Below are 20,944 nucleotides of genomic sequence, written 5' to 3'. Positions count from 1 at the left end.
AGGTTGTTGATCTATTTGAAAGAAACTTGTCTATTGTGAGGACGTACTGGGCCTAGGTGGGACAGAGTTAACTTTCTTCATAGCAGCTTGTCTGATGCTGATTTAGATTTATGGTCAAAATGAGACAGATAAAAATCCTGTTTAGCTATTGCTAAAGAGCATTTGCACAGCACCAAGATCCTTGCTGTTTCAGTCTGCCCTACCACAGTGAATAGGTTGGGGCTCATGCAGGAGGTTGCAAGGGAGCATATGACACAAACTAACCAGAGATGTTTAGCAATAAAAGGGAAAAGAAGGAAGTATAGGGAGGTTAGCCACCTTTTGCCTAGGAACAGGCTAGGCATTGGTCTACCTTGGGACGTGGTAAGTGATTGCCTTTGTATGTCTTGTTTCTGTTTTCTTTCTTTCTTCTTCCACTTCACTTATTAATTTATTATATTTTTATCTCAACTGCTGTGTTTTCTTGATTTTACTCTTCTTTCCCTCTTCCCTGTCCCTCTGAGAGTGGGGGAGTGACATGTGTGGTGCTGAGCTGCCCACCTGTGTCAACCCACAAGGGGACCAGGGGAAAGAAGGCTGTCTGAGGTCTGGTTCCCTCCATTTAAAGGTTTAGGAAAGGAAAGTATTTAAATGTATAATTAAAGGAAGAAAACAACTATTTCAGTAACACAGTCATGACTAAAACTTCTCATTTTTGTCAAGCCTGCAATGGAAGTTGTTTTCTTGAACTATATCTGCCAGAAAAACACTAAGGAACATCATTGACCCTATGGTCACACATACTTTGTTCTTTTCTCTTTTATCTACAGAAAATAGTAACATGTAATGCTAATGAATAAAAAAATCAGGCCTTTTGTTGCTTAAATTTTGTTTCATATTTTAAAAATGATACAGTACAGTGACAGCTGCATGGGAATTTATGATATATCCTGAAATCATTTTCATAACCAACAACAATCTAAAAAGAACAGAACTTACAATGGCAAATTTGGTTAGTATTTTATTAATTTAATAAGGTGAATTAGCAGATGATATGCAGTCTTCCTGACTGTGTTCTATGAACATGTCAATACAATTCCAAATTTCCTACATTGCACACACAAAATTCATTTCTGTAAGCAGTCACAACCATGCACTTTTATCACCATGCTCCTCTGCTGGGCTCTCCTAGTAGTATTCTCATCTCACGTGGCCAAGGAGGGCAATGGCATCCTGGCCTATACCAAAAAATTTTGTGGCCACACCTCAAATCTTGTGTTCAGTTTTGGGCCCCTCACTGCAAGAAAATACTTGAGATGCTGGAGCCTGTCCAGAGAAGGGCAACACAGCTGGTGAAGGGTCTGGAGAACAGATTATGCAAGAAACAGTGGAGGGATCTGGGGTTGTTCAACCTGAAGTAAAGGAGGCTCAGGGGGCACCTTCCAGCTCTCTGCAACTGCCTGAAAGGAGGGTGTAGCCAGGTGGGGGAACCACCTCCCTGCCTGGGAGGTGCTACCTCTTCTCCCAGGTGACGAGTGACAGGATGAAAGAAAATGGTCTCAGGTTGTACCAGAGGAGGTTTAGACAAAATTAGGAATAATTTCATCACTGAAAGTGTGGTCAGGCTGCCCAGGGAAGTGGTGAGAACACCATCCCTGGAAGTGCTCCAAAGGTGTGTGCACATGGCACTTGGGGACATGGTTTTGTGGTGAACACAGCAGTGCTGGGTTAACGGTTTGGCTTGATGATCTTAGAGGCCTTGTCCAAACTTAGTAATTCTATGATTCTGTGATTTTATACAATTCAACAAAAACCTGTCTCTCCTTCATGCTATGGACAATCAAACAGAAAAATCTTCTTCTAGGAAATGTATTCAGTAGATTCTTTACAGGTGAAAGTCTCTATCAATATATTTTTTTAAACAGCTATTACTCATTTTCAACAGTGTATCTATATTAACAAATCTGCAACAAGTTGAAAATAGTAGACAAGTTGGATTGTATCTCCTTTCCACAATGCTCAGTTTCTACCAGCAGCTGAATACCTAGTTAGTTATTATTTTGTTTTCAAGATCTTAAAGTACATATCAAATGTTCATCAGTAACATAATTTTCCCCCCTCACATTCCTGCCTCAGTGCATTAATATATGCATATTAATTCATATATAGAGATAATATAATTATGTTAATTTGTGCAATATAGATATAACACCCATCTTACTGTTTCTACTGAAATCTAAGCTCATAATACAAATGCAGTTGTCTTCATAAAACAAAAGAACAGAAAAAGAAAAAAGTTGAGGATCACTGACACTGTGATCAGATCTTCCAGGGTAAATATTAATTTGTAACAGATACTTTTGACAGACCTTCTGAAAAAAAAAAAAAAAAAAAAAAAGAGAGACAGAGAAAAAAAATCCAAGGATCCATCTTACTCTTAAGGAGCAGTTTGTAGATCTCATGAGAGAGCGACGATATGGTCATTACATGCAATAAAGGCACTATGTGTGGATTTTTACAATATAAACATCTTTAATATATGTTTATAATGCTGGATAATAACATTAGTACTCATATGAGTACGTCCATAAATTCAAGGCTGTTACTTTCTGAAATGACTTTTTCCCTATAAAAAGTCATTTGAGGGGTCTAGATTCCAAAGAAGACCTAGGGCTATTATGTCCTCTCCTCTCATCTCTTATTTTCTGTTCCCTTTCTTCGAATTGCATTTCATTCTTTCAGATGTGCCAGGACCATTTTGTTTTAAATGACTTAATTTTCACTTTTTTTATCATATGAAATTAGACAGATGGTTTGCAATTCCATATACTGGAAGAGATTTAATTCTGAAGAGGAATCATCTGTAAAATAAACTTTTATACTTACTTTATACAAAACAAATTTAGTTAATAAAGATATCAATACACAAAATCTTTCATTAAAATAGGTCAGATGTCAAAATTCAGGGCTCATACATATCCAAAACTCCACATTTTTAATGGAGCATGTTGCCTTCAAAGTCTCTAAAAAAAGGTGTTATTACAGTTGCACACAGTCACCCATTTTTGCTTTGCTGTGTTTTTATTAATGTAGGGATAATTTGTTGTTAGGAGTTCTACTTATAAGCTCTTTTGTATATGCTGGATATTTCGTTACAAAATTATCAAAAGTGCCTTTTCAGTGAAGTGTCTCAGCTGATCTTTCTGAACATCCTTTGCCTTGAGATTTCTCCTGGAGGAACTACCAGCTCTTCATTTCCAAGACAGTTAACTAAAAGAAAGGAATTGATATGTAATACTTCTCCCTGCTCATATAAACAATACAAGGGCATCAGTATGCAAATAGAATTAACCTCCTAAATAATAGAATTTGAAGACCTAGTCTGGTCACAGTTCACAGAGTTCATTTTCATATTTTCAGCTGAGACCGCAGAGGGAAATAATTTTTTTTTTTTTTTTCTTTTTTTGTCTACGAGATAAAGATTTTTCCATCTGGTTTGATTTTTAAGAAATACAAATAACCACAAGTAGCAGAGTGGTTTTATGCTGACTGTATAACTATTCCTGGGATAGTTGGAAAAGCAATGGTTATCCAACATGATGATAAAAGGAGAGCTATACTATTTAAGTTTAAAGAGTAGAAGAATCCTTTAGTTTGTCTTATCTGTATTTCAGAAATGTGTTCTGAAATAGAAATAAAAAACATTCTTTGTATTACTTTCAATCAAGTTTTGCCTTCTAATATTAAATTCCTTGCTGAGTAGACAATTTCAGTTCTTAGGCAGAACTTGATGGTGTCGTCTGCGACAGACGAATAATGGATTACTCACTTACTGATGACCAGGCTCGTTCATGTTCATTTGATGTCGAGTTAAAAGCAAATTTTCCAGATAAGCAAAAGCTGCAACTGCCAGAGCTGAAAATCCTGAGAGCATTACACACCAAGTGTTACCACAGCACTCCCTGCCAAAAACAGTGCAATATTTGTGTTCATTCATATCTGTTAGAAGCTAAAGACAGAGCACAGCAAATTCTTATTCCTCAGAGAACATTACCTCATCAATTATTTCTAGGAGACTTTCATATCAGTTACATTTTGTGTCCATCAAGATTCTTAAATTAAAAAGATCCAGATAATCTGTGGACACAGCCAAACTGAGACTAGCTGCTCATGAATATATTCCTTAATAGTCATCCCTCTCCAGCAACTACTTTCCTTTTGTTATGCAGCTTAGGTATCTGTGCTATAATCTATTGGATAGCAACACACATTTAGGAATACACTAGTGGATCATTAGAGAATATTAAACACAAGAGTAACCAACCTCAGTAAATGAACTGGCCCAGATTTTTCTTTCATAGCTCAATTTGGATAAGCACTAAAAGTAGTTCAAGGAGAAAGGAGCTGAGGTTTCCACAATACCGCAGTAGATTAAATTACTTCAGATGATTGAATATACATGAAAATTCTCAAAAAGGATTAAATTATGTGCTGTATGAGACATGCTTTTTAATTTCTAAGTATGGTGAAACTTGTTAACCCTGAAAATTTGCCATAAAGGGCATTAAAGTCACAGGTTAGAATACGTAAGCAAGGCATAAGAGAGCTTCACAGACTGCAGTCCTTGTAGGAAGTGTAACAGCAAAATTTACATGTTCTTGCACAAATAAACACATTTGTTTTCTTTTGGTTGCTGGAAGGAATGAGAAAATAAGATGTGATGAGTTCCCATAAAGGAAAATGTAAAGTCCTACATCTGAAATAGAATAACCCCAAGGAAGGGCAACAGCACACTGAGTTGTATCGACAAAACCATAATCTGATTGAGCAGGGTTAGCTGCATGCAAGTATCTTTGCAAGAAGTGTTCCACAGAAGATTTCTTCTAAGCCTATGCTTCCCTATATTTCATTTTCACAGTATTCATCATAGTAGAATGAGGAGCTAGTGGTATTTTCTTCCAGAATGGGGGAACTTTCCTGTCTTCCCCCTGGAGCTTTCATCCTGCACTTGGATCTGTGATATGTCATCAGTTCAATCCCAGGACAGCAAAGGATCACACTTGTAACTGCTAAGATGGAAAAGAAGAATGCTTCCCTCCAGAGAGTTCAGTTTTTCTCTTCTAGACTCATATTTAGGTTTTATTTGTTTTTCAAAATGACTGTAATGATTCTTATTAGTCATCATGTAATGCAACATCAGGGGACATAGGAAATTAATTTTCAGTGTCAGAAAAATGAATGAATTAGGTAGCCGTGAAATCTGTAAGGAGAAAGAGGCTGGCTCATAAATTATCTTTTTATGAAAACAAGCATGCATGATCCAATAGCCAGACTGAAGTTATGTAGGTGATAGAGAAAAAAACTCAGCTGAACTGCACCCACAAAAGTTGGTATATGGTGAATGTAGCATCAACAGATGCCTGTGAAGCTTCATTAATTCCTCTTACAAAAGTGCATAGATTGTCACAGCTCTGTTGCTGAGACCAACATGTTCAAGATGTTCTGACTCCTCACTGACTCACTGAATATTCCTGTTCCGGTGCCAAAGTAGAGATTTCTCCCGTCCAGAATTTGTAAACTCTGTGGAAGAGGCATATGTCAAAAAATCTTAAACATACATTAGCCTCTCATTTCTACCTTTTGCCCTCTTGGCACAGCCCAGCAAAAACATAAAGGAATTTCTAAAAAAAGAGAAAATATTTGGACTTTGAATGCCAGTAGGCTCAAATGTAAGGCAAAGCTTTAAATGAACAAGTAGATGACATCTTTGTGCAAAGATCCCCAAAGAAATCTCCATGGCATTAACAGCACACATTTCAGGGCTAAAATCTTTTTGTCATCTTGTATAACCATCACCACTCTGAATGATACATCCAGAAACCAACATTGCATATTTAGTAAAAGAGTTTTAAGTTCTTCAGAGGTTTTCATGCCAGTCAGCTCAGCACACACCATAAAAGTATTTACATAAAGAGACCAGTCTCCTTTAGATCTAAGAGAAAGGAAGTCTCAGAAGTCTTGGTTCTCAAGCTGAGAACTCACTCAAGGAGCCCACCTCTCACCATGACTAGACTCCTTATGGATACATCACAAATCAGTAACAACTGAGAAATATTTTATTTTGAATCAACTAAAAAATTAAGCAATAGATCATTTCTGGGAAAAGAACCATCTTTCCTTTGAAAAATATAGCCCTCTGCAGTTTAATATTTCTTATTATCCTTGCAACTCTATCTAAACTTAGTAAAAATTCTAGTCTAGAAGGTCACACATTAAAATGTGCAACAAATATTTATTTATAGATTCATATAACATGCTCACTAAAGCTGCCAGAAATCTGTAAAAAAATCCTTGTTAGAAGATTTGCATATATGGAAGTAGACTGTTCATTAAGTTTGCAAAATCAGATAATTTTGCTGATAAGTACTTGTACATGCAGATTATGAACCAAAGTCTACATCTGGCTCAAAATAGACAGGGTTTTTTCCAGTTTATTTCTGTAACTGAATATAGTGTTTGACTTTAAGCAATATTTTTCACAGGCTTTGTATGATCTCCAGCAAAAGGATTTCCATGGCATCAGTAACAAAATAGTTGATTTCTATAGGAAGAATTATAAATTGGAAACTCACAAATGCCCATACTTTAAATTGATTTCAACAATGCAGCTAGGATACTGTAGAAAAACACAGCACACCATCTTCTGAGCTTTTTCTAAATTATATATAATTACACATGGCTGGTCTTTTAAGGAATGCATTATTAATTTTTTAAGTAATTTATTTAGTTAATATTGGTAATAAAGACGCATACATACAATATAATAGTATTAAGCTCATCAGAATAATAGTTTTAAAGATCATTTTATAAGCAGCAGTGTGAAAATTGCTACTAAGGACAGCAATAGGATTAACAATAGCAACAGATCAGAGAAACAGAGAAAACCTCCACAGGACATAGCAACAAGCTTGTGCTATTTGCTTCTGGAGACTTATCAGTGTGCCTCACTGATATCTCAGGCAACAGAACTGTCGCCTCTTTTGGAAGCTGAGACTGCAAGATCTAGTAATGTATTTTGTATGAGGAGGGGATCTCCAGCCTTATGCTGCCTTCTCAGAACTGCACCAAGTTTAGGGGTGGGGGGTGGGGGGTAAGAAGTTTCAGACAGGAATGTTCACCCAGGATTTTCAGGAAATAAGTTACCACCTAGAATACCTGTGTAGTTCCAGTTTTTTTGAAGAAAAAATCAGCTAAAATACATTACTGCTACTTGTATAAATATACCAGATCAAGCAAAAATCATAAAGTTCACAAAGTGAAGTCCTTATATAAAAAAAAAAAAAAACTGTCAAAAAATTACTTTTGTATTAATTTTTCTACACATGATCTTTTCCTTAGATTCTAGTTGCAACATAAGCAAGGAGTGGACAAAAACAATGGCAAGGGTATAGTCGAAGTGGTAACAGAGGTGACAAAGAACTGTGAAGTCGAAAGAAGAAACCAGATGCAGACAGTCACTGCCAATTTTCACTCAGGCATCAGCAACATCCTAAACTGCTCTGGCCCAGTCATGTGAGAGCTTCATTATATTATCAAGTTGAAAATGGAAACAAGTTAACCTGATCGGTTTCCAAGATTAGGACAAGTCCTAAAAAAAATGTCATACTACAAGCATAGAAATAAGAAAATTACAAGTAAAAAACTTGGTTTTTTTTTTAAATTTCAGGAGAAGTTTTTCTTTCAGAGTCACTCAGACCACTTTTTCATTCCTGACTCCCAGGTACCCCACCTCCTTTATTTCTTGTAACCAACTTGTTTTGTTTGAAAGGTAAAGAGGTGAGAGAATAAGCAAAGATAAACACCGTGGTAAGCTGACAATATTCTGTCAAGAGCAGTGAAAAACCTGTTATCACAATCCAGTTTTCTACTGATTTTACTGGCTGATGGATCTCAACTCTAAAGATGGATAAAGGATTGATTCCCCTTCCCATCATCACACAGAAGTACAGAAATCTGCTTTTAAATTAATTGTTCAGTAAGTTGATGTTTGCTGGGGTGGTTCTTTTTGTGGATGGGTTTTGGTTTCTTTCCTTTAAGAAATACAGAAGACTCTAATTGTAGTTATTTTCAAATTTGAAAATATTCATATGTAAGATGTTATGATTATATTTGAATCTAACTAATATGATTGTAATAGAAGAAAACATGACAAAACTTAACACACAAAAAGGAAATTCTCTCTAGGTTTAAGGAAATAATCAATTTGGTAATATATGTACAACCTCACAGTCGTTCCTAGTCAAGTTGGAATTTAAAGCAATGCAATCTTTTTTCTCCTTTTCAGTTACATATATTTTCACAATTCTCTAGAGATTATGCTTCTATTTCCTTGTCCCAGTCAACCCAAAGTCTGAAATATCCAATTGAATTAAATATATGTATAAAGATTGCTTCGTCCGTTAAAACTGAATTCTAAATCTGGCAGTGGCTGATTAGAGAAAGACTCCAGTTTTCAGTGTGGGGAACTTTTTTGTTGCCTTTATTTTTTATTTTTAATATTAAACCCACAAATACTGGTGGGGGTATTTTGGCTAATATTTCATAAAACTATCAGCCTTGAAGAAATATAAGTTGTGCAGTAGTGGCATTATAGGAATTTGAAGAGAATACTGTATTGGGTTGAGGCAAGGAGAGGGAGGGATACAACAGTATTCGGTGAAATTTATAACAATGGCAAATCCTGAAAGTGGTTTAGAGTTATACATAGCAAGGTCCTTATAGCCAAATTGTTTGAGGTTATACAATACCCAAATACATGGCTTTTATTTCTAAACTGTTTTGCAGATATGACAGCTAGGCTGTTATGCATTCATAGAGAAAAAATTAGTTTTCTGATATATGATGTTTTATTCTGGACATAAGTTCATAAACTCCTTCTTTCAGTACATAAGTAAGTTTTAAAACACAAAACTTTTGTTGTTGTTTAATGTCTAATAAGAACTCAGATATTAAGTGAATTTTAGCAATTTTAAACACACTTTATTTCTGTCACATGAGAAAGTCCAGAGTCAACACTTATCAATCTACCTCTCTATGAAAGACTGGATGGCCAGGGGGTAGGACATTAAAGTATGGACACTTTTAATAAATTTTACTGAAATATGTTTTGGTTTATTTTGGTTGTAGACTGTTGAAGTAAATAGAAGTTAAATACAGGCAGTACAGAATTTAAGCAGGTGCATATGCACCATGTTCTAGCCTTCAGAAAAACATCCTTGTAGTGTACAAAGGTCCTGATTTTGTACTGCCTGTTGTACTAGACACAGAAGAGTTCACTAGGACATAAAGGTTTAATTTTACATGTCATCTTTAGCTCATGATTCTTGCAAGCTAACTGAGAAGTAGAATTGAAATGAGGCACCACTCTGAAATACTGTAAACATCACTTGAAGGAAATGTGTTCACAACCCATAAGCTACCATTGGTCTTTTCTCTCCCATTTTTATAAAAGGATATCAGGAACAGATGCATTCTAGTATAACATCACAGCAAATACACTGGATCAGGCAGGGATTTTTCAAAGATGACAGAAAGTCATGACAGTAGTTTGACCTTATCACAGCGTATCTTCCTCAATATGACTTTTTATACCTTTGCGTTTTCAGTTTTCTCTTACTTGTTTGCATGGGATTTTTAATTAACTTTCAGCAACCTTCCACTAGCATGAAAGTTACAGCGTCTTCCATGCAGTCTCAGCAAGGGTAATTTTTGTTAGGGTCTGTTTGTTGATTTTGTTTGTTTCCTTTGGGGTTGGGTTCTTTAAAATTTGTTTGGTTTTTGGTGGTTTTCTTGGGGAGGAAGTAGTTATGGGGTGGTAATTTTCTTTGCTTTGTTTTTTAAATACAAAATTGTCTTCTGAAGCTTCAGGCCCAAACAGAAACTTATTAAGATTACTGACCTTTTGCATCAGTTTCTCAAGCACCAGCAGTGTTAAGACACCAGCTTGCTGAGAGCTTTAACAAGCCAAGAACTAGCAGCAACCTCAGGCTCTGATTTAGCAGATATCTTACGCAAGAGTATTTGCCTTGGCCTTATCAAAACTCTGGTCTTTCACTAACATTTTACACAACATAATAGATCTCTTTAACAAAAGAAAGGGGAAAAAGCATCTCCTAGTTTTTAATATTTTTCGTTTTGTTTTGATTTGGTTTATTTTTTCAAGGAAATAATGAAGTCTCTCATGTAAGTATCCAGGTTGGCAACATTAGTATAAAATACAATGCCTCTGCACATGCTTGGGGTTATCTGTACTCCCCTAATCTGATTCCCATGGTGATTTATGCTTTCAGTTCCCACAGTGCCAGCCATGCCTTGAGACCTTCACACAAAAAGGACAGTAAAGAGATGATGGCTTGCATTGCTCTGATATGCTGTGTGAAAACACAGTATATTGTTCTTTCCGCACAATGTGCACAGATATGAGGTCTACACCATACTCTACACACAGCATGAAGAAGCAACATACTAGACATCTAGCAAGGTCTGAACACAAGTCAGCTTTTTTATTCCAGAAATATTAACAGCAGAGTATTCCTGAGTCTGGGGTGCTGACAAACAAGAACACTGCCCAAAGTTGAGACAGATCTTTCTGAGGGTTGGCAAAAGGAATCTGGGGTCTTTTATGCCAGTGCCAAAAGATCTAGGATCTCATCAGATATAATCTGCCACATCTTCTGAAAGTACAGTGTAGTGTTCTTCAAGATACACAAAACTGTCTGAAATACCTAGAGTTCCTTAAGACTAACAGTTCCACAGTACATTGATACCACTTTTATTACTAGAATTACACTTATCTAATCTAAAATCACAAAATGGGTGAGTTTGGAAAAAGCTTCCTGAAATTGCCTAGTCCTATCCTCATGCTCAAGGAAGTGTACACTAAAACTGGTTGTTTAGAGTCTGTCCTGTCAGGTTTTGAGCTTCTCCAAAGGCGGACACTTTGTAACCTTTCTGGAAAACTTGTGCCAGTGTTTTGACCATCCTCTCTTTTCAAGCTGAATAATCCCAGCTCTCAGCCTCTCATCCTGTGTATGATACTCTAAGTAACATATCTGTTGTCTTTTATTGGACCCAGTCCAGTATTTCATGCCTCTTATACCAGAGTGCAGTACTCGATATCACACTTCAGATGTGGTCTCACCAATCTAAGGAGAGAAGACAGAACACCTGCCAGCTTCCCACAATCTACTGAAAATGCTTTTCCAAATACATCTTAGGATACTGTTGGCCTCTTTTGCTACAAAGGCACGATGCTGTCTCACTGTCTACCCATATTCCACCATGACCCCCACGTCCTTTTCCACAAAACTCTTTCCCAAGTACTTGACCACCAGCCTGTTTTGGTGCATGGGGTGTCCCTACCCTGCTGCAGGACTTGGACAAACTTCATGACTTTCCCATTTTCCAGTGTACCCTGTGTGTTGAAGGCCCTCTATGAATAGAGGCATAACAATCTGGTCTATCAATTACACCTCACAGTTTTAGATCATCAACCTGATATCCAAAAAGTTCAAAGTGGAAAACACGAGCAACAAGGAAAAAAAGGCAGTGTACCATTTGAGAACTTATTTTTAAAAACTTTTTACATCCTTTGACTTCCACTGAATAGAAATTTGTAGTTGAAAATATCAACTTCACACACCTACTTTACCTTGTAACAGAAGAACTTTCAAAACATTTGCAATATAGCAAAGCAAAATTAGCAACTTTACTCAGGGAAGTAAGCACTAGTTATAAGTTTAGAGAAGAACTTAATGGGGTTTTTTTGCCTGTGGTCCACAACATCCACATGATTAAACAGCAGTACCTACACACTTTAATCAATTTCAGTTAAGTAGCTAGCCACAAGAGATCCAGAGTGTGTATTTGTCCAAAGGCCATCTGGTCAAATACTGTTCCTGCTTTAGCACTAAAACAGCCGCAAACACATCAGGTGATTAAACTGGGTTACTGAGTTTGCATTTCTAACAATTTTTTTTCCTCCCCAACCCAAAAATGTAGTTTGCTGTCTTTCCAAAGAATCAGAAATTCACTTCTTGAGCGAAATTAACAGCCATGGGTTCATTATAGTAATCATCAGAGAGAATTCTCATTCAACCATGTCCCACATATGGATATGGTCTGATTGCACAAACTATACTAAAGGTAATTACTCTGATTCAAAAACAATAGCAAGATTGCTGTTAATCATTCTATTGTCTGAAACATCATTTGGTAACAATCAAGGGAAAAGAAAAGACAAGAGCAGAAAAATTATGGAAGTAACAATGACATTTATTAAGCATATACCATTCATCAACAAGAAACTCTTTTTCTGGTAGCACAAATGTTTAACTCGGTGTAATCACACAAGACTTACAGAACAACACATGTTATTGGCAAACAAAACCTGAGTATTATGAGAAGATGCCATGCTTCTGAAATAAGCTTCTCTTAAAAAACCCTAAAAAAATCAATAAGAGCATAATGAGGAATGGTGCCACTTTATTTAACAACAGAAATGGAAATAACACTTCTGTGGTGCTTGTCTAGCTGTCAACAGAAAACACTAAAAAAATCCCACATCAAAACATTTTTGTTTTAATTTAGGTCCAACCAAATTGAATTTTTTTTGTATTTAAAAAAAAATCCATTACGAAACAAAATATTTAGGGTGGTTTTCTTCATATGAAATACCCAATTTGACCTGATATTGTTTCAATATTTAACGAAGTAAAAGTAAATGTTAACTTTAGGGGCAAGGGGTGGGGGAGGTGGGAGAAATTTTGCAAAAAGGCTAATGGAAAGAAAAAAATTCAGGTTAAATAAGGACTCAGTATTAAAACCCACCCAAATACAGCAAATAAGCTTGAAGCAAACTTAACCAAGAGAGCTTTGTATCCCAACTTCTCACCTGGTGATTGTTTTCCTTGTTCATCATACTTCTGAAGAATTTCATCTCTGCTATTGATTTTATCAGCAACATGTTAGAGTAGGAAAGACTCACTATTAGCATTTCCCTTACTTCCCAAAGAGAAAGAAGTGGAAAGGTCTGTATTAAAGTAACCAAACTCTTATAGAGGATGCAAAGTGACTTAGATAAAGCCTGAAATCAGAAGAGTTTACTTAATTCCAATGGGAATCTGTAATAATAATCTTGCTCATATCCCCAACATTTTTTTAATAAATGCCTTGCATGAAAAATTAATTCTCCTTTCTACCTGTCCCCTCAAATATGCAAGCATTTGATTTTTTGACTAAGATTTAGCTACATACTTTCTGATTGTTGAAAAAAACACAAAACAAACACGAACCCTGATTATGTGGCTCATAGCTTTTTATTTTGCAAATTGAGGACAGAGACACAAATGCATCAGAGTGTATTACTTATTGAAGGCAGTAACTTCAAAATTCAGCAAGTAATTGATGGTAGATAGCATGTTAAAGAAGAGTCTACTCATAACAGATTTCAGCAAACACTAGTTATCATCTGGGAATGGGGTTATATGTGTATTTGCCAAGACATAAACCCACAGACATATTTAGTCATTCGGCACATGTGAATATTATAAATTATTCCAAAAACAATACAGACACTCCCCAAAATAACCACCAGGGATTTCAGGGAGACTTTTCTCTCTTACATCTAACAGGATAAATTACAAGTTTCATATTATTAGGTAAATTTGTGTACCACTAAAATACCCCACAGTGTTTAATATTTTACAGCTTGTTTAGAATCTTAAAAAAAAAAAAAAAAAAAAAAAAAAGCCTAACAACAAACACAAAAAACTACAAAACTACACCCAAAACCACACAGTCTTTCTAGGCTCTTAATAAATGAGACAACCAGTATCAAACTCTCCTTGAAACTTGCAGAATGAAAACAATAGGATTTGGTTTTTTCTGTGTAGTTCAATACTAATGATGTGCTAAAGCCAGATTCACCTTGATATTTTTAATTTTGAAAGTACTTTCATAATGAGGTCAGGTAACCTTAAAGAGTGTGTCTTAAAACACAGTTTATATTCATATTGAACCCTTTGGAATATCGGGGATTTGATTCTGTATTTTATTTAATTCTACTCAGGAACTGACTCTTCAAAGCATGTAGTGCATGCATGGATGCTGCAGAATCTTCATGTCTTACCAGTTTGTGTCAGGAGATTCTTTCAGCCTTCCTTTCTCCCTCCACACCTTTCCTAATTTCTCCCTTTCCCAAACTGAATCGACTTAGATAACTTTGAATAATGTTTGTTTAATTCCAGGGTACAATGAAGGGAGGAAGTTACCGCCATTGCGTGAAGTACCTTCAACCCCACAATTCCTTATCCAATAGTAATATTCTAAGACTTTATTGAGATATTGAGAACACAGGTGACAGAAAGCTTTAGATAGTTGGCTTACTGTCCACAGTCATTTAGTGAGATGTACTTTACTTTGTAACTGACCTGAGAGCCAAGATTTGTTCTCTCATGTTTCATATAATGATATTATTATTAAAGCTTAAGTAATAACTTTTTAAATTTGAGGGCACCCACCGGGTTAGATATAATTTTAAGTTCACTAGCATCCTATTCTCATTTTTTCCTGAACTTTAGCATTGACTTGAGAAAGTAATTTAGACTTAGTTAGCCTTGGTTCACTGCAAAATTACAATACTAATGCCAACCTCTCTTGACCATTCTAAGATTATACAATTCATATGCAACACGGGGAGAATTCATAATGAATTTCTTATAAAAATGTAAAGTATTATTCAGGTATTCCCTTGAATCATCACTGAAGAACAGTTTTCTTAAATACTCTTTAGTATTGACCTGGTAATAATCTTGATTATTCAAAAATTCAATCATAACCCCACAACAATATTTCTCTGCACACCGATGAGCTTTTTCTAAGTTCTGTTTCAAAGAAAGTGACCTCCAACATGACCAGAAATATAAATAGAGGAGAAAAAATATAAAAAAATAAAAGGCTTGTTAATTTGGGAGGAAAAAAATCTTCAAACCTCCAAAAGGTTTCAGCAAGCCTAAAACCTACTTTTTTCATATATTTCTGTTTACAAATAAAAATATATGCCAATTAGAAGTGCTCAGCAAAGGTAAGGGCCAGCGCACATGTGATTTTCCACTGGCAAAGAACATTAGAAGCACCTTCCACCCTCAGGGCGCCAGAAACAGCAAAAGCAAAGACATGGTCAGACATAAGTAAAAACAATTTAGAAACAAGAAGCACAAGTTATTCTTTTGAGAGTGTCTAAGAGGAAGACCATCCTCTAGAATACTAAGATTTTAATTTGGGCTTTTGAGGTAATCTATTATTTGTTTCTCCCATTTACAGTAACTCTAAGTCCAAGTCTGGCACCTCCTTTTTTTTAGGGTTGAAAAATCTGGTTTGGTAATAACATGCAATGTTTGACACAATTTTGTGACTGTGCAAAGATGAAGCCTTTCATCTTTGAAGTCTTTGCACTGTCACAAAGCGATACTGAGACAGTAGAAAGAAAAGGGAACAAAAAAAAAAAAAGAGGAAAAGTAAAACAAAGAAGGAAAACATGGAAAAGAGCAAGGAAAGATGGAAATGGATTGGCTGAATAACAACAGAATAAGGAAGGAAATTTCAGTGCTTTAGAGTTAAAAAGATAGAAAAATATTGCTGTTATCATTGTGGGAACCTGTCAGTCAGAGATCAGAAATGTTTGTTGTTATGACTACAAAAGAGCAAGCATGCAAGCAGGAACTTCAGCACAACAAAATCTAGAGAGATGCTGTATTCAAAACAATCTGTAACATATAAAGGCTTAGGAAAGTTTGCAAACATGAAGAGCTAGATTTATTAATAAAGTATGTGAAAGTTTATTTCAAGTAATATATTACAATGAAAATATATTACTGATTAATTCTTGACCTACATTTTGAAAATTAATATCTTGTTCTTTAGAACTCCAAAGTTTAATTAAATATCCTGATGAGTTTACAGTAGTTTTACATTACTTTTTTAGTGTTGAGGTAATAAACCACACTAGTTTTAAAAATTGGAATGTATAAATAAAACATGGATCCAGAAAATAAAATGGTCCCCTTTAATGTCTAGAAGAAAGGCTTCAAAGACCAATATTTGAATCCTTTGAATAGTGACACAGTTGCCATCTGAGCAACGTAATATTGGAAGCCAGATTAACTTGTGCAAACTATTCAGCATCTTCTAACTAATATAGGGTAAACAAGATTGAAGGGATTAAATCCTCTGTACATAAAATTCTCTCCTCCTCTACCAGCCATGCTTTAAAAAAGAAAAAATCATCTACTCAGTAAAGAAAGAATTCTATCTATATACATCTAACTAATCAAAGGTGAGTGAAGTGAGTTACACTAAGCTTTTGACAGGGATATCAGCTGGAAAAGACAATAGCATGTCTCAAACAGAAACAATAGCCCAGCTGGGATATGCTTTACCCTGCATTGGGAACAATTTTAGTTAACCAGTACATCTAAACTATCTCTATAATGAATAGTTGATGGCATATAAATGGAGATTGAGTGGACAGCTTGGTAAAATAAATTAGAGCTAGAGCATCTATAGTATTTTGTCTATTTTTGAAAAGATGACAGTGAAGTTGCTTTTGATCAAACTGTAAATGTAAATTCCCCTAGAGCTTTCTGGAGAAGGCAAAAGAAACTCCTTATGATCCAATCCTTCACCCTGTTATCATAAATATCTATTGAAAAATTAAAATGTTAACTGTTAAAAAACATTCATCAGCAGAAGGTTAATACCTTCTTTCATTGATATTTCTCAATTTAATTATAAACTAAAAGTCTTATTAGGCATACCCAGCAGTAAACTGATAATACCACCTAAATGCTCAACAGCTGTCTCTAACTGGAAGCATAAAATTTTAATAGTCACTTTCTTCAGTATTTAAAGACTATATTGTTATCAACATATTTTTCATAAAGGAAGTCATGCACTTCTGTCAGTTATATTTATTACACCAAGGAACACTTTATTACAATAATGCAGATGTCTTCATTCCACAAACCCCAATGGTACTTAAAGCTAGGATTTTATTACTTGTGCCTGAGGCCAAACAAAGCTATAAACCTGCTACATTCTAATTCAAATACTGCTGGTGGGGTTTGCATTTTTGTTCCATAAATTACAATACAATGTAATCAAATACATGCAGAAATGGTAGTCATAGAAACAGTCTTTCCAATTCACAAAATTTTAAGATAAATGAAAAAAACACCCTGATTTATGAACAATTATTTTTACTCTGGTTTAACTTATTTCCCCTCAAGAGGAATATATGTTAATATTATTCCAGCAGTATGGGATATTGAATGCCCTTGAAGTGCCACTCTGAGCTGTTCACACTATTTACCATTGTAACACCTACTCTGTTCCAGTCTAACAAGGTGCACCAACAGTTGCATCAGCTCTCTGTTTTGAACCACTGACCAAGTGTTTCATGCAGTAGTGAAATATTCAGACATTAAATGGATCACAATTGATGTCTGTTGTGATATTGCTTTGTTTACAATGAGAGCACATGTTGCACTTGGAAAGCCTTGCTAGTAAAAAGTATCACAAGAACAGAAAGCTCTCCAGTACATTATGATACTTGAAGCTATAAGAATTTTTAAATCACAAACAGTGGAACTCCCAGGGTATTACATAAAGTCCACAAGTTTTTATATCCCCACAACTTTTTATATCTAACAAGACTTTTATCTTTTTCTTGAGAGTTCAGTTTAAGTGTGAAGTATTTGTTAGCACTCATAAGTGAAAAATTTGTAGCTTGCTTTACTAGCATGTTATTTCTAGAAATATTTTAGCAGTTTTTAATTCATTTGAACATACTTTTGAAAAATCTTATTATTTAATATTTATCTTGATAAGGCACCAGGGGGCCAGGACTTTTCCACACCTGTCATAGAGATACCAGTTGTTCTTCCTGCAAGTTATCAGGATGCCTAAACTGCTTTATAAACTTTTCTAGTCATGCTCACAGTTTCCAGAAAAATAGAAAAAAGGGCATATGGCCATGTTGGTGGGGAGGACTTCTCTGGCATGTTTTCTGTTACTAAAGAAACTGGGAATGGACAAAAGAAGGAATGCAGAGGACAAGTACTCTTCAGAGTGCTTTATGCAGCCAAGTTTTAATGTAGAAAAAAGCAAACCAGATGTCAAGAGAGGGCATAAATCAATGTTTATTCCTAAATGCAGAAGTAGGTACTTTTGAGTAAAGTATCAGGTTTGCACATGATCTCAGAACAAGTGAACAGAGACAAGTTTCTAGCACTTAACTTTTTTCCAAAGCAGGAACTATTCTTCATTCATGTGCTCCAGTTTAGTGTTCCTGGAACTCTAAAATGCAGGCTACAATAGAATCAACAGCTATTAATAAGAAACAGCATACAACCCAAGATAATCCATTCCCAAACACTAAATACTTCCTCGAAAGGGAATTTGACTTAGATTCAGCATAAGAAAGAAAACCTAGAACAGAGCATGTGCCACCTGTCAGTTAGAAGTTGTGCCAACTCTCTAAAGACAAATGTGCAGCAATTCTATACATACACACAAATGCTTAAGTTACAGAACAAAAGCTGATAAATCCCAAGAAATAACATGCATACACATGTGCAAAAATTTCCTCCTCCAGCTCTACAAAGTAGGTTCAATGAGTTCACACAGCACAGCAGAGTAAGCAACAATGTGGTTTTCTTTAAAGCATATAAGAAGGCATAGAATCTGGAATTCAGACTAGACAGAAATAAACATTCCACAGAATACTCTTAAATCCTAATCCCTGCTATCAGCCAGATCATCTGTTTCTCTGGATCACAGGTCTCCTCTAGTTCACATGCCCAGGTTTCCTTCTGAGAGAAACCAGAACAGCAGTAGCTATAAATGAGACATGACTAGTTTTTATTTCTGCATGGAGCTGGAAATCAGCTAATACTACTAACCCCAGAGCTGAGGATTTTGGTCATCAATCCCATAGTTAAGAAATAGAAACCTCAGTTTAATCTTAATTTCTGAATTCCCCTTCAGGCATAGAACAGCTACCAAGTAAAGAATGTTACAAGCAACACGTTAGGGATGCTTTGTCAACTTGTTATGGAATAGGAAGGTAAAGATTAAACTTTCTGTGTTCTACTCTTGCCTTGGCAAGGCCCAGCAGCTAACAAATATTCCCAGATTGTGATCCTATGGTTTCTCATGTTAGTAATGCTGATAAAATTGCTAGACCCTTTTGATCACTCTGACACTATTGTTCTTTGTGTACTGTGATTTTCTCTTACATTTCCTTATTGCTCACCACTACCAGTACTGTATATAAGGACACCAGGGATTATCTTCAGAACTGGAGGTAGTTAGGCAGTGGCTTAGATTCCCCTTTTTTTTGTTTTTTTCTTAGCTATAGAGCACCCAGCTCCACGCACTTTTTCCAGCACATGCATTATTTTGTGCCAGCATTATGCCAAGGTATTTCTTAGAGTAAAAATTGCTTTTAGGTAATATGTCCTCCTGCGTAATGAGATTTTTATGAACATATCATTAGTTCTGAATCTAATATAGGCAGACTAAGTCATAATTCAGGAAGATAAGCTTATGTCCTTAAGGAAAGGAAAGAGTTTACAAAATTAACACTGGCTTACTAGCATTTGAAAACAGTTCTAATTATGCCAAATATTTTGAAAACATCAAAACTGTTGTTTTGTTTAAAAAAAATCAAACATAAGGAAGAGAAATTCCTTGTCCATTCACTTTTTAATTTTCTGAAAAATAATTTCTGACTAAATACAAGCTATTAAAAAGCATTTGAAAAAATGTAGCAGGCAGAACACAGTAAATCACCTTTCTAAGACTACAATTATTGTATTTGTATAGGAAACTATCATTACAAATATCATAATTCTTACCTTCCCCTGCTTCTAACTGCAGCATGCAAAACAATTTCATAGAAAAAGCCACACAGTAATAACATTGTCATAACAATTTCAAGTCTATTTAAATTTTTGTGGTTTTTTAGTTTTATTTTTTTTAATATCATTCTTTTTTTTCTACTGAATCTCAAGGAGTCATTTATTCAGACTTATAACCTTTTGTCTGACTTTTTCATTGGGCCTTCCCCACAGCTGCATTATTTAGCTATTCACAGCTGCAATCTAGCTAGCTGAGAACAGCATTAACTCATTACTGGCCAGCAGCTCAGAGCAGGCTCCTGCCTGTTGTCACAAATGTATATTATCATCTTTTCTAGTGTTCTGGTGCATTTAAGAACAAATGATGGTATCTCAATAACAAAAGCAGGTATTATGTATTCTTATGACTGTGCTGTGCATGCCTTTCAGATATAAGAACTGTATTACCTACAGTTTATTGATCAAGTGAAAAAAATTGCAGTGGCTGACAGCACCTTTTTGCTATTCGACCTTTTGGATTTGACAGTGGCACATTTTGATGATCTACTGAACTGCAGCTAACAAGCAGGAAAACATGACTAGAATCAAATTCAACAACTTAGTCAAATTTAACAAAAATAGAAATTGGTACATATTTCCAGATATTGTTAAAAATTATATTTATGCTGCTTTTTGAAAATAGGTGTTAAGTAACTTATGTTCTTATCATTTTCTGCATTAGGACATGCAGTATCCCTATGTATGTTATCTTTTAGCTGTCTTGGGGTTTTCCTCTTTATAAAGGACTACATATTTCACAGCTGACACAAGTTCACACTAGAATCCTGGCATAGAATAAAGGGAGCACCAATCTTGTCTGGAAATTTGAACTGGTATATTAGCTGTTACCTATTCCTGTATGAAATAGTGTTCTCTGTTGTTTTAATATTCAGTTCAAAGGCTGTGTAGCTCATGCAGGCTCTGCAGAGAGATGAGGTACATTTAAG

The 20,944-nt window shown here is 35.4% G+C and overlaps 1 long non-coding RNA gene across 1 annotated transcript; it reads right to left on the bottom strand.

Annotated features, from left to right (window-relative positions):
* Positions 1-2,934: 2,934 nt before the first annotated feature.
* LOC138105861 (uncharacterized) lies at positions 2,935-20,053 on the bottom strand. Its single transcript, XR_011148745.1, has 3 exons — positions 19,956-20,053; positions 3,813-3,941; positions 2,935-3,249 (listed from the first exon to the last, which is right to left on the bottom strand). It is a non-coding gene; the product is annotated as an uncharacterized lncRNA (long non-coding RNA).
* Between the last annotated feature and the right edge of the window lie 891 nt (positions 20,054-20,944).

This window comes from Aphelocoma coerulescens, chromosome 2 (genome assembly GCF_041296385.1).
Source record: "Aphelocoma coerulescens isolate FSJ_1873_10779 chromosome 2, UR_Acoe_1.0, whole genome shotgun sequence".
In the NCBI taxonomy this organism is placed as follows: Eukaryota; Metazoa; Chordata; class Aves; order Passeriformes; family Corvidae; genus Aphelocoma; species Aphelocoma coerulescens.
This window is presented reverse-complemented; position numbering and strand designations above follow the sequence as displayed.